This window comes from Cervus elaphus, chromosome 24 (genome assembly GCF_910594005.1).
Source record: "Cervus elaphus chromosome 24, mCerEla1.1, whole genome shotgun sequence".
Taxonomy (NCBI): Eukaryota; Metazoa; Chordata; class Mammalia; order Artiodactyla; family Cervidae; genus Cervus; species Cervus elaphus.
The window spans coordinates 12,126,209-12,136,414 of record NC_057838.1 but is presented as its reverse complement, the minus strand read 5'-3'; the positions used below and the strand labels follow the sequence as shown (position 1 = coordinate 12,136,414).

At 38.6% G+C, this 10,206-nt stretch overlaps 1 pseudogene; it reads right to left on the bottom strand.

Annotated features, from left to right (window-relative positions):
- Nucleotides 1–7,167: 7,167 nt before the first annotated feature.
- Nucleotides 7,168–8,690, bottom strand: LOC122683198 (annotated as a pseudogene).
- Nucleotides 8,691–10,206: the final 1,516 nt, after the last annotated feature.

The window sequence follows — 10,206 nt, the reverse complement described above, 5'->3', positions numbered from 1 at the left end:
TTTAACATGATAACTAAAATTATAACTGACATTTTACCAGGACATATCAGATTTTCATGAATTTCACATAATTTCTAGGATATCTACATAAGTAACATCAACCATACAATATAACCTGAGAATATTTATCACTCCTCCAACAATAATTCCCATGCAATTTAACATGTCAAATGAACTCAGGTAGTTTAATAGCTCTTTGGGATGTCTCAGGGGCCCTCTGAAGCATCCCAAAGTCAGCTAGAAGTCAAGCTATTTAGGCAGTTTTGTCAATAAATATCAAAAGGGTTTATGGTACTCTGTCAGGTAGAATTATATAGATCACTGTGAAATAATATATTTGCACTTTCCATCAAACATTTTTAACACTTTCTGTACCCATTACTTTGTTCTCCCATCCTGAAACAGCCACCTGTAAGTCAGACTTACTTCACCTTTTTTTTTTTTAATAAAATGTAACTTCATTTTTCATACCTTGTTTACTGAAGGCACACATCTTACTTTCCTTAAGCAACCAAGAATTTACCTTTATATTAGCAGTCTATAGATTGGTGAACATAAATACCAGTGATAATTTCTAAAAAAATTCTAGCAAACATCTCAGGATGGCATCAAACATTATTCATTTGTAGTCCAAATCTCTTTAACTTTTCTGTAAAGGGAAATCAGTGTTTAGTAGTGAATGTTTCAGAATCTTATTATTATTATTACTATTTTTAATGATCTAGCTATTCAATATATCAGTCACTTAATTTAGCACCACCCTAGAAATTCAGGTTACCAAAATCTAAAGGGACTGTTTTAGAGAGACATTTCTAAAGTATGATGATTTTTAATAGTTTATCTAAAAACTCCTATCTCATTTACATTTTTTTTGAAGTTTCTTTACTTGAGGTACTTTCCTTGTTGACAAACTTGTAACAGATATTACAATATAACAATATTTAACTTATAATAAGCCTAGGCATAATGAAAATATTTTACTTGATGTTAATTACTCTAAGACATGTCTGTATTAGATAGGTCAACAAAGAAACATTAATATCAGGTATTTAATACTGAATATTTTCCAGTTTACCTGAACCTGGAATTTGTTTAATTTAGAGTTATTTGATTTGTAAGCTCTTACCTTTTTTTAAAGCCAATTAAATAGAGCTCATTTACCAATTAACCTAAAAAATATCACCCAGAGACAAAGACATACCAAGACATATTTAGACAGACACAGTGCAAGATCTAGCTTCATTTTTTAAGTTTGGTCATGAATTAGATATTACAATATAAAATTTACTAGTTTATAAAAAAGTTGAAATAAATAAAAGTTTTTAAAGGCTTTTTCCCTTTTCCCTCAGCCTCAGGAGTTAGAGATGGTCTAGATAAGTGTTCCTGAGAGCCCTGGTCTCAAGGCACAGGGAAAGAAAATCAAGTTCTAACAAAAAGCAGAATGGCCATCAAAAATCACAACACGGAACACAGAGTTAAAACACACACATATAAACCTGGCAGTCCTCATCAGACACTCCCTTAAATACAAGAATACAGTTTCTCAGAAAACCTTCTATAGAGACACAGAACTTTAGACGTCTTCAAAGGTTTTAAGAGGAAGAAAGGAAAAGAAGGAGGAGGAGGCGGGAAAGGGGGACAAAAGGGGTGGCCTTACAGACGTCTCCTGCCACCTGCAGACACCCAGGCATTACGGGACTTTTCCCTGCGCTTCCAGAGAAGGGAGGACTGGAACTCGGCCCTGCCAGAATTCGAGTTCTCTGCCAACAGGAGGTGATCAGTCTCCAATCCTCAGCGCAAGCTGAGGCCCTTTGACCAAATTCCTGTGTCCAGGACCGGGGGATTAGAAAAACGGGAAGGATAGGAAGGGCTAAGGAGAGGACAGAGAGAGGGAAGGGGAGAGAGGTCAATAAAGTCTCTTGTTCCTTACTAGTCGGGGCACTCTGGCCAGTCGTTCACATCAGGAGGAGACCAGGGACAAAAGGGTCTCGGTTGCGGCCGCTGGGTCTGGTCCATTGGCAGGCAAGCTGGCCTCTGAGTACCCCGAGTGGTCAGGATGTCAGTCTCAGCGAAGAAGAGTCCCCCACCAGTTGCAGGAAGGGGGACCCCTTCCAGGGCCTGTAACTGAGCTCGGAGGAGACACATGTGCTGACAAAGCAAGAGATCTCATTGGAAAGGGCACCCAGGTGGAGAGCAGGAGGGTAAGGGAACCCAGGAGAACTGCTCTCTTCTGGAAAATAAGGACATTGCTCCTGTACAAATGTGAAAAAAGATTGAACACTAGCCTTTTTTACTTTAATACTTCTTTTATTTAATAGCTGCAATATAACCCCAATAAAAAGCTGTCTTTCCTTTAACTCACTGTTACCCATTTTTGTTACTAATTAGAAGAAAAAGGAGAGGATCTTACTCTTAGAAAAGAAGGAACCTTAAACCTACCCACCTTCCTTACCCTACCTTTCTTATGCAGGGGGGCCTGTAGTGCCCTAGTGGGGTCCTAAAGAAGAAACCTGAAGCCTACCCACTTTCCTCACCCTACCTATCTTATGCAGGGGAGCCCGCGGAGCCCTAGTGGGGTCCTAGCCATCCCAAAGACTGAACAACGGTGGGGGGATTACCTTTGGGTTCCCTGTTCGTGGCGCCACTTGCTGGGGTCCAGCCTCAGCAGGATCCAGGGGTACCCTCAGGATGAATGGTGTAGGCGAGAAAAGGAGGGAGAGAGAGAGAGAGAGAGAGAGAGAGAGAGACCAGACTGGGGAGGGAGTGGTTAGTAGAGTCTGGCAGAGTCTGTCAATGCTTTATTTTTTACTGTGGCTTTTATGCCCTAACTTAGTACATTTCTAAGGGGAAGATAGTTTAACATTACATCAGCTTGTTCTTCATGAAACCAGGGTGTTTTCTGCATACTTCTTTGTTTATGAGGGTCTTGTACATTATCTTCTGGCCTTGGGGCCTATTGACATTTTATGACCTAGGTGAATGCAAAGCTGTTTTCCGTAATCAATTCTTTAATGAACACAAAGGTCAGTCCTTTTGCAGAAGTTATCAGTTAAATTTATCTAAAAGGTTTACCACACAAAGACTCTGCAGCTCCAATGAGGCAGCCCCTGTTTAGCATTCCTGGTTAAAATTAACAATTCTAAACTCTTATTTTTCTAAATCTTTAACTATAACCACTTTTAGAATGATATTTTTATGTTCTCTAATAGGGCTTCCTCACCCCCGAAGGGTTCTGTGCCTATTAGGGCCTTTATGTGATCAGGTTCTTTATGCTGTTTTATGATTAGGGCATTATAAGCAATCATGTATATTAGTACCAAGGGCATAAACGCATTTGCCAAACAAACTAAAATACCAGCAAAGGAGTTTAAATTAAAGCACTCCTTTCATCCTGGATAATCTCATAAAATACCACCACCCAGGAAACTTATTGGTTAAAGTTCTAAATTGATTCTTATTTGGAAAGAGATCGGGGAAGGCCTTCTGCCTGTGTCACAGAAATTAGGGAGCTGTCTATTGAAGCAAGCATCAGAAAGACAGATATCATCTTTAAGGTGAGTGCCGGGGGCAGCTTTTCAGAATCCCTGAAAACCTGATCTGCCTTGCCCGTCAGGTTTTCTCCCTCATGACCTTGTCATGGGTGGGATCTCGGCTCCCGGCACTCATGAATCCAACCTGGGCTGGTGATCTGTTTCACCCTTGATAATATACATGTTTTGATGCTGTTCTCTTGAAACATCCCACCCTCGCCTTCTCCCACAGAGTCCAAAAGTCTGTTCTGTACATCTGTGTCTCTTTTTCTGTTTTGCATATAAGGTTATCGTTACCATCTTTCTAAATTCCATATATATGTGTTAGTATACTGTATTGGTCTTTATCTTTCTGGCTTACTTCACTCTGTATAATGGTCTCCAGTTTCATCCATCTCATTAGAACTGATTCAGATGAATTCTTTTTAATGGCTGAGTAATATTCCATGGTGTATATGTACCACAGCTTCCTTATCCATTCGTCTGCTGATGGGCATCTAGGTTGCTTCCATGTCCTGGCTATTATAAACAGTGCTGCGATGAACATAGGGAACCCACGTCTCTTATGTCTCCTGCATTGGCAAGCAAGTTCTTTACCACTAGTGACCCCTGGGAAGGCCCAGTGGACATGAGTTTGAACAAACTCTGGGAGATAGTAAAGGACAGGGAAGCCCGGTGTGCTGCAGTCCAGAGGGTCACAAAGAGTTGGACACAACTTAGTGACTGAACGACTTTGAGCCACATAAAACCTTCTAAGTATTTTTTCATGTTTAACTTCTGTATAACCTATTCCATTAACTTACTTCACATTTCCAACAAGCTATTAGCTTGTTTTGTTTTCTTTTATAACTGCTACCTTCATTCATTCATTCCTGGAATCCAAATAGTCTTAAACCCTTGTATAGTGGTGTGTGTATTTGTGTGTGTTCATGCTGGTGTTATGGAGGTGTAGATAAAATTAGTTTTATGAGGGAATCACAAAATTTCCATTCACAAACACACACACACACACACTCACGTATATCTCCTTCCTCGAGCATGACATGAAAACACTGAACTTTGTAATTTCCTGGAAATTAAAATAAATGAGAACAAAAAAAACCTCATTTCATTTTACTAAATTTATTTCAAAATAAACTTTACAAGGGGATATGGGTTAGAATTGATAGATTTGGAGGACTAGCCACAACTTTAGGACCAAATGAGATTGTGACTACAGTAGTGATTACTGCAGTGTTTGTGTAATGATCTTCTGGGTTGATGAACTCATGGAGGTGCTGGGATCATTGCACCTGGAAAGGGCATAGAAGTTCCACAACTTCTCTCTACACCATCCCTAAATATCTCTTTTATCTGCCACTTCTAGACTTCCATATACTATACTTCTATCAATCAAATTTATTTGAGGAGAGCTGCCCAGATGGGAGTAAAGGGATCCTCAAAAATTCACCTCCTCTCACAAAAACATCAAAATCATGAGTAATTGCAGAACAAACTGGAACCTATCATATATCACATCTCAGCACCAAGACCTGGCCCCACCCAACAGCCTATAGCCTCCATTGCTGGGACACCCCAGGCCGAAAAACAAACTGAGTGTAAGACACAGCAGACAAGCTGTCTAAAGACTTTATGAGCCCACAACCACCTCTAGACTTTCTCTCTAGACATAGTCCTGCCCATCAGAGGTCCAAGTCCTACTTCAACCCACCAGTCATCAGGCACCTGCTCCTCCCACCAGGAAACCTGCAGAAGCGTCTAGACCAGACTCAAGCAGTCTGGTGTAACAGTCTAACAGTCCTGAGACCACTGGCTTCTAGCCATTGGGAGTGAGATGAGAGTCCACTGCTGGGACACAGAGGACATCTACAGAGGACCACTCCTCCAAGGTTAAGAATCCTCACTAGCCTACTACTTACATAAAAAGATAAACAGAAATTTAGACAAGATGAGGTGATGGAAGAATATGTTTCCGACAAAAGCACAAGATAAAATCTCAGAAGAACAACAAAGTGATGTGAAAATAGGAAACCCACCGATGAAAGAGATCAGGGTAATGACAGTAAAGATAAAGAACTTGGGAGGAAAACAAATGTACAGAGTGGGAAATCATAAATTTTTAACAAACAATGATAAAATATAAAGATCAGTCAAGCAGAATTAAAGAATACTATAATGGAAATGAAAAATACACTAGAAGCATAAAGAGTAGACTGAATGAGACAAAAGAATGAATCAGTGGGTCAGAAGAAAGAGAGGTAGAAATCACTGCAGCCAAATAGAAAACAAACAAGCAAAAAAGAATGAAAAGAGATGAGGACAGTTTAAGAGTCCTCTGAGACAATATCACACATGCTAATATTCCCATTATAGGGGTCCCAGGAGAAGAAGAGTGAGAGAAATGGCCTGAGAAAATATCTGTCATTAAAATGTTCTTTTTATTGAAATCACCACTCTTACTGATGGCTTTCTGAGCCTAAGTTTGTGATATGAACAATGGAGAATTATACTTAATATTCAAAAAAAATTTATAAATAATGTAACACTTGTCATTTACCTTTAGAGGTTAAATAGCTTATTGTTTTTCATTCTAAGTAGTTTCATACCATAGTGTTATTGTCAATTACCAGCTTACCACCAACAATGATGTGTACAAATTTGTAGAGTATTTAATTAAAAAAATAGAATTTAGTTATATGTAATGAACACATATGGGCTTCTCAGGTGGCTCAGTGGTAAAGAATCTGCCTGCCAATGCAAGAGATGTTGGTTCATCCCTGGGTGGAGAAGATACCCTGGAGAAGAAAATGGCAGTCCACTCCAGTATTCTTGTCTGGAAAATCCCATGGACAGAGGAGCCTGGTGGGCTACAGTTCATGGGTTGCAAGAGTCAGACATGACTTAGCAACTAAACCACCACCATACATAATAAAATTGTGTGTGCATATCTATCTATCTATCTATCTATCTATCTATCTATACTATTGTATATATAACTAATGTATATATGCCAATTTATTTTAAAATGGCATATATGTGTATATAGACAGAAAGATGGATATATAGTCACTCACAGTCCCTGTCTCAATAAATGGTAACTGGTATAATTATTCCACCTTTCTATCATCATTGCCTGGCCATAGATTACAGCAGTTAAGAACATGATCATAAAAAAACAAACAAACAAACAAACAAAAACATGGTCTGAGAGGTCAGTTAGATTCCAGTTACAGGTTTTTCATTATATTTCTGTTTTGGAACATAGTCCTTTCTATTTGCTTACACACCTGTAAAATGGGGATGATAGCAGTGTCTACCTCTTTATATTGTTATAGAGATTGCAGCTGAATATTAATATAATAATATTTTTATTGTGATGAAAGCTTATGAATCCATATACAATAATGAAGACAGTAAAACTAAAATCCAGTTTGGCAGAACTTTCCAAATATGCAAACATTAGTCTCAGGTTAGGTTTGTCTCTCTTTACCTAAAACCGTTTCTTCTCTTCACCTTGCAGAATGTATGGTTTGTAGGTGTTTTTTTTTAAATCTCATAGGTATTCTTAGCCTAATTTACAAACAATATCCTTTTGATCCTTGCATAATTTGAATAAATGTTGGGTTTCTCACACATCTTATTGATCACCTGAAATCACTTTCCTACTACACAATTTCCTAATGGCATTTTTCATCTGGTCATTTCTCAAAGTATAGATTAAGGGATTTAACATGGGCATTAACATAGTGTAGAATACAGCAACTGCTTTATCAATAGGTAAACTAGTTTCTGGTCTCAGGCACTCAAATATGCAGGGTAAAAAGAAAAATATGACTGCTGTGATATGGGAGACACAGGTGGAGAGAGCTTTTTGCCGAGCTTTCAAACTCTGGGTTTTTAAGGAGTGCAGAATGACTGCATAGGAGCCAGTCAAGAGAAGAAAGTTTAGCAGGCAGATGAAACCACTGTTGGCAGCAACAAAGAGTCCTAGAGTGTGGCTATCAGTGCAGGCAAGATCAAGCAAAGGGTTCAGATCACACATAAAGTGGTCTATGACATTAGAGCCACAGAAGGGTAATTTGATGATGAAGAGAATCTGTATGGTTGCATGAAGAAAGCCTCCCACCCATGACACTCCTACTAAAAGGCCGCAAACCTGCCAGTTCATGATAGTAGTATAATTCAAGGGCTTACAGATGGCCACATAGCGGTCATATGCCATTGCAGTAAGCAGAATGATGTCAGCACCTGCAAATAAACGTTCCCCAAAGATCTGCATCATGCATTCATAGAAAGGACTCATTTTCTTTTCATAGAGTGAATCTATGATCACTTTAGGGGTATTGACACAGGAATAGCAGGCATCGATGAACCAGAGATGAGCCAGGAAACAGTAAGTAGGGTACCCCCATAATGACTGGCTTTGATGGTGACCATAGTGAGCACATTCCCCACAATAGAGACAATGTAGACAATCAAAAACACAACGGATGATGATTTTCTGCATCTTTGGATTCTGTGAGAGCCCCAATAGAACAAACTCTGTCACATTGCTTCTATTTTCCATGTATCTCAGATTAAGATTAATTCATGTTACTTGAAAAAGTCACATTTCATTAGCTCAACCTTGAATTCATTGTCAATGTTATAAACAGTAAATGCCTAAATTCTATTGAGTTCTGAATGCTTATGATTTTTTTTTTTTTTTGAGATAGAAAAACTGGCCTGATCTCTTGAAGATTACTCAAAGTCTCTCCTGGGTAATGGGATTTTTATAGTATAGACATAAAGATCTTGATGCAGAGGCAGGAGTTGATCTGTGGACACTTAATTATGTGAGATGACTCTGAGCATAAGGTGAAACAGTAGATCTTACACATAGTGGAAGACTGAAAAGAGAGGTAGAAAATATGTGTATGGTTATGTGTGTGGTTATGTATGCAAAGCTAAGGAATTTTCCATTTATTTTTAGGAAAGGGGAAATCAGAAATAGTAATTGATAATACGAGTATAAAACCAAAGAGGGACTGAAAAAGTGGAAATCACCAATATAACTCTAGAGAAGATGTTCATGCGACTGAATGAAGTGGGCTGAGATTCTGTTTGGAGATAGAAACCAAAGAAAGGAACCCCAGTATCATACTCTTTTTGTGTTGACATAAAGTGTAATAGGTTATTGCTGTGTGTATATGTGTGTGCTTAGATGCTTCAGTTGTCAGACTCTTTGTGACCCTATGGACCGTAGCCTGCCAGGCTCCTCTGTCCATGGAATTCTCCAGGCAAGAATACTGGAGTGGGTTACCATGCCCTCCTCTAGCAAATTTTCCTGACCCAGGGATTGAACCCATGTCTCCTGCATGGCAGCTGGATTCTTGTCCACTGAACCACTGGGGAAGCCAGGGTATTGCTGATGGGAAAGTAATGAAAGAATACAGGAGCTACTGCAATAGATTTGATGAAGCATGTTGCCTAAACACAACAACTTTATAAGAGCTAATATAATTTTAATGATAGATTGCTATATGCATGGCATGGTAGAAACCTGTATGGGTGATATTATTTCACTGTTTTGCAAATGAGAAGCAATCTCAGAAAATCATGATGATAATAATAATAATTGAAACTTACTGAGCAGTTACTGTGCTTTCAGTTTTTGAAGACATTGAGTGTTTAATTCTTATAACAAACTTCTTAGACAGTTACTACTCTCATTTTATGCTCATTTTACACATTAAGAAATAGAAGCATAGAGAACTTAAGGATCTTGACCAAGATCAAGCAAATAATAAAGATTTAACCATGATTAGATCTGTTTCTTCCACATTCTTAACCCATGCTCTGTATTATTATGTCATAATAAATAAGATTTAACTGGTGAACGAAATTTTATATGATCGTATTAACTAATTGCTTTAATAAAATTTCAGGGGCAAGTATCTAGGAGGCAAATTCATCAACAGATATACAAATACCCATACATACACACATACACACACACAGCATAATATTTAGCCTCAATTGTTAATAACCATGCGGTATTGCTTTTGTGGTAGATCCATTTTATCTCTGTATTCCTTCACCTCATTTCTTCTCTCTCCAGTTCCCCTCCAAAGAATAATCCGACAGACTTTTCTGAAAAATATGAAAAATGACAATCTCAGTGCTGAAGTGTGTTGTTTTGTGAATCAGAAAGGCAAGATAAGAATCTCGCTTTTCCCCACTTTTAACTTCTTGTATCTAGGATGCTTTTCTTGGCACTTTACATCCTTCTTTTGTCTAAAATAAAGTGAGCACGGTATCCACCTCACTGGCTATAATGAGAACTGACTGAGGAAACATATCCCCCACACTGCTGAGGACAGACAAAGGAACTTCACTTATTTTTATGACTTTTTATTCACTCAAGTGCAGGAATAATTGACATTCTGAGCAATAATACAGAGAAACATCTAACCATGCAACAAACTAAGGAAGAATCATCTTCAATTTTACTTTTCATTCAGTTGTGTCCAACACTTTGTGACCCTGTGGACAGTAGCCCACAAGGCTCCTCTGTCTGTAGGATTCTCCAGGCAGAATACTGGAGTGAGTGGATTGCCATGCCCTCTTCCAGGGGATCTTCCCAACTCAGGGATTGAACCTAGGTCTGCCACATTGCAGGCAGATTCTTTACTTT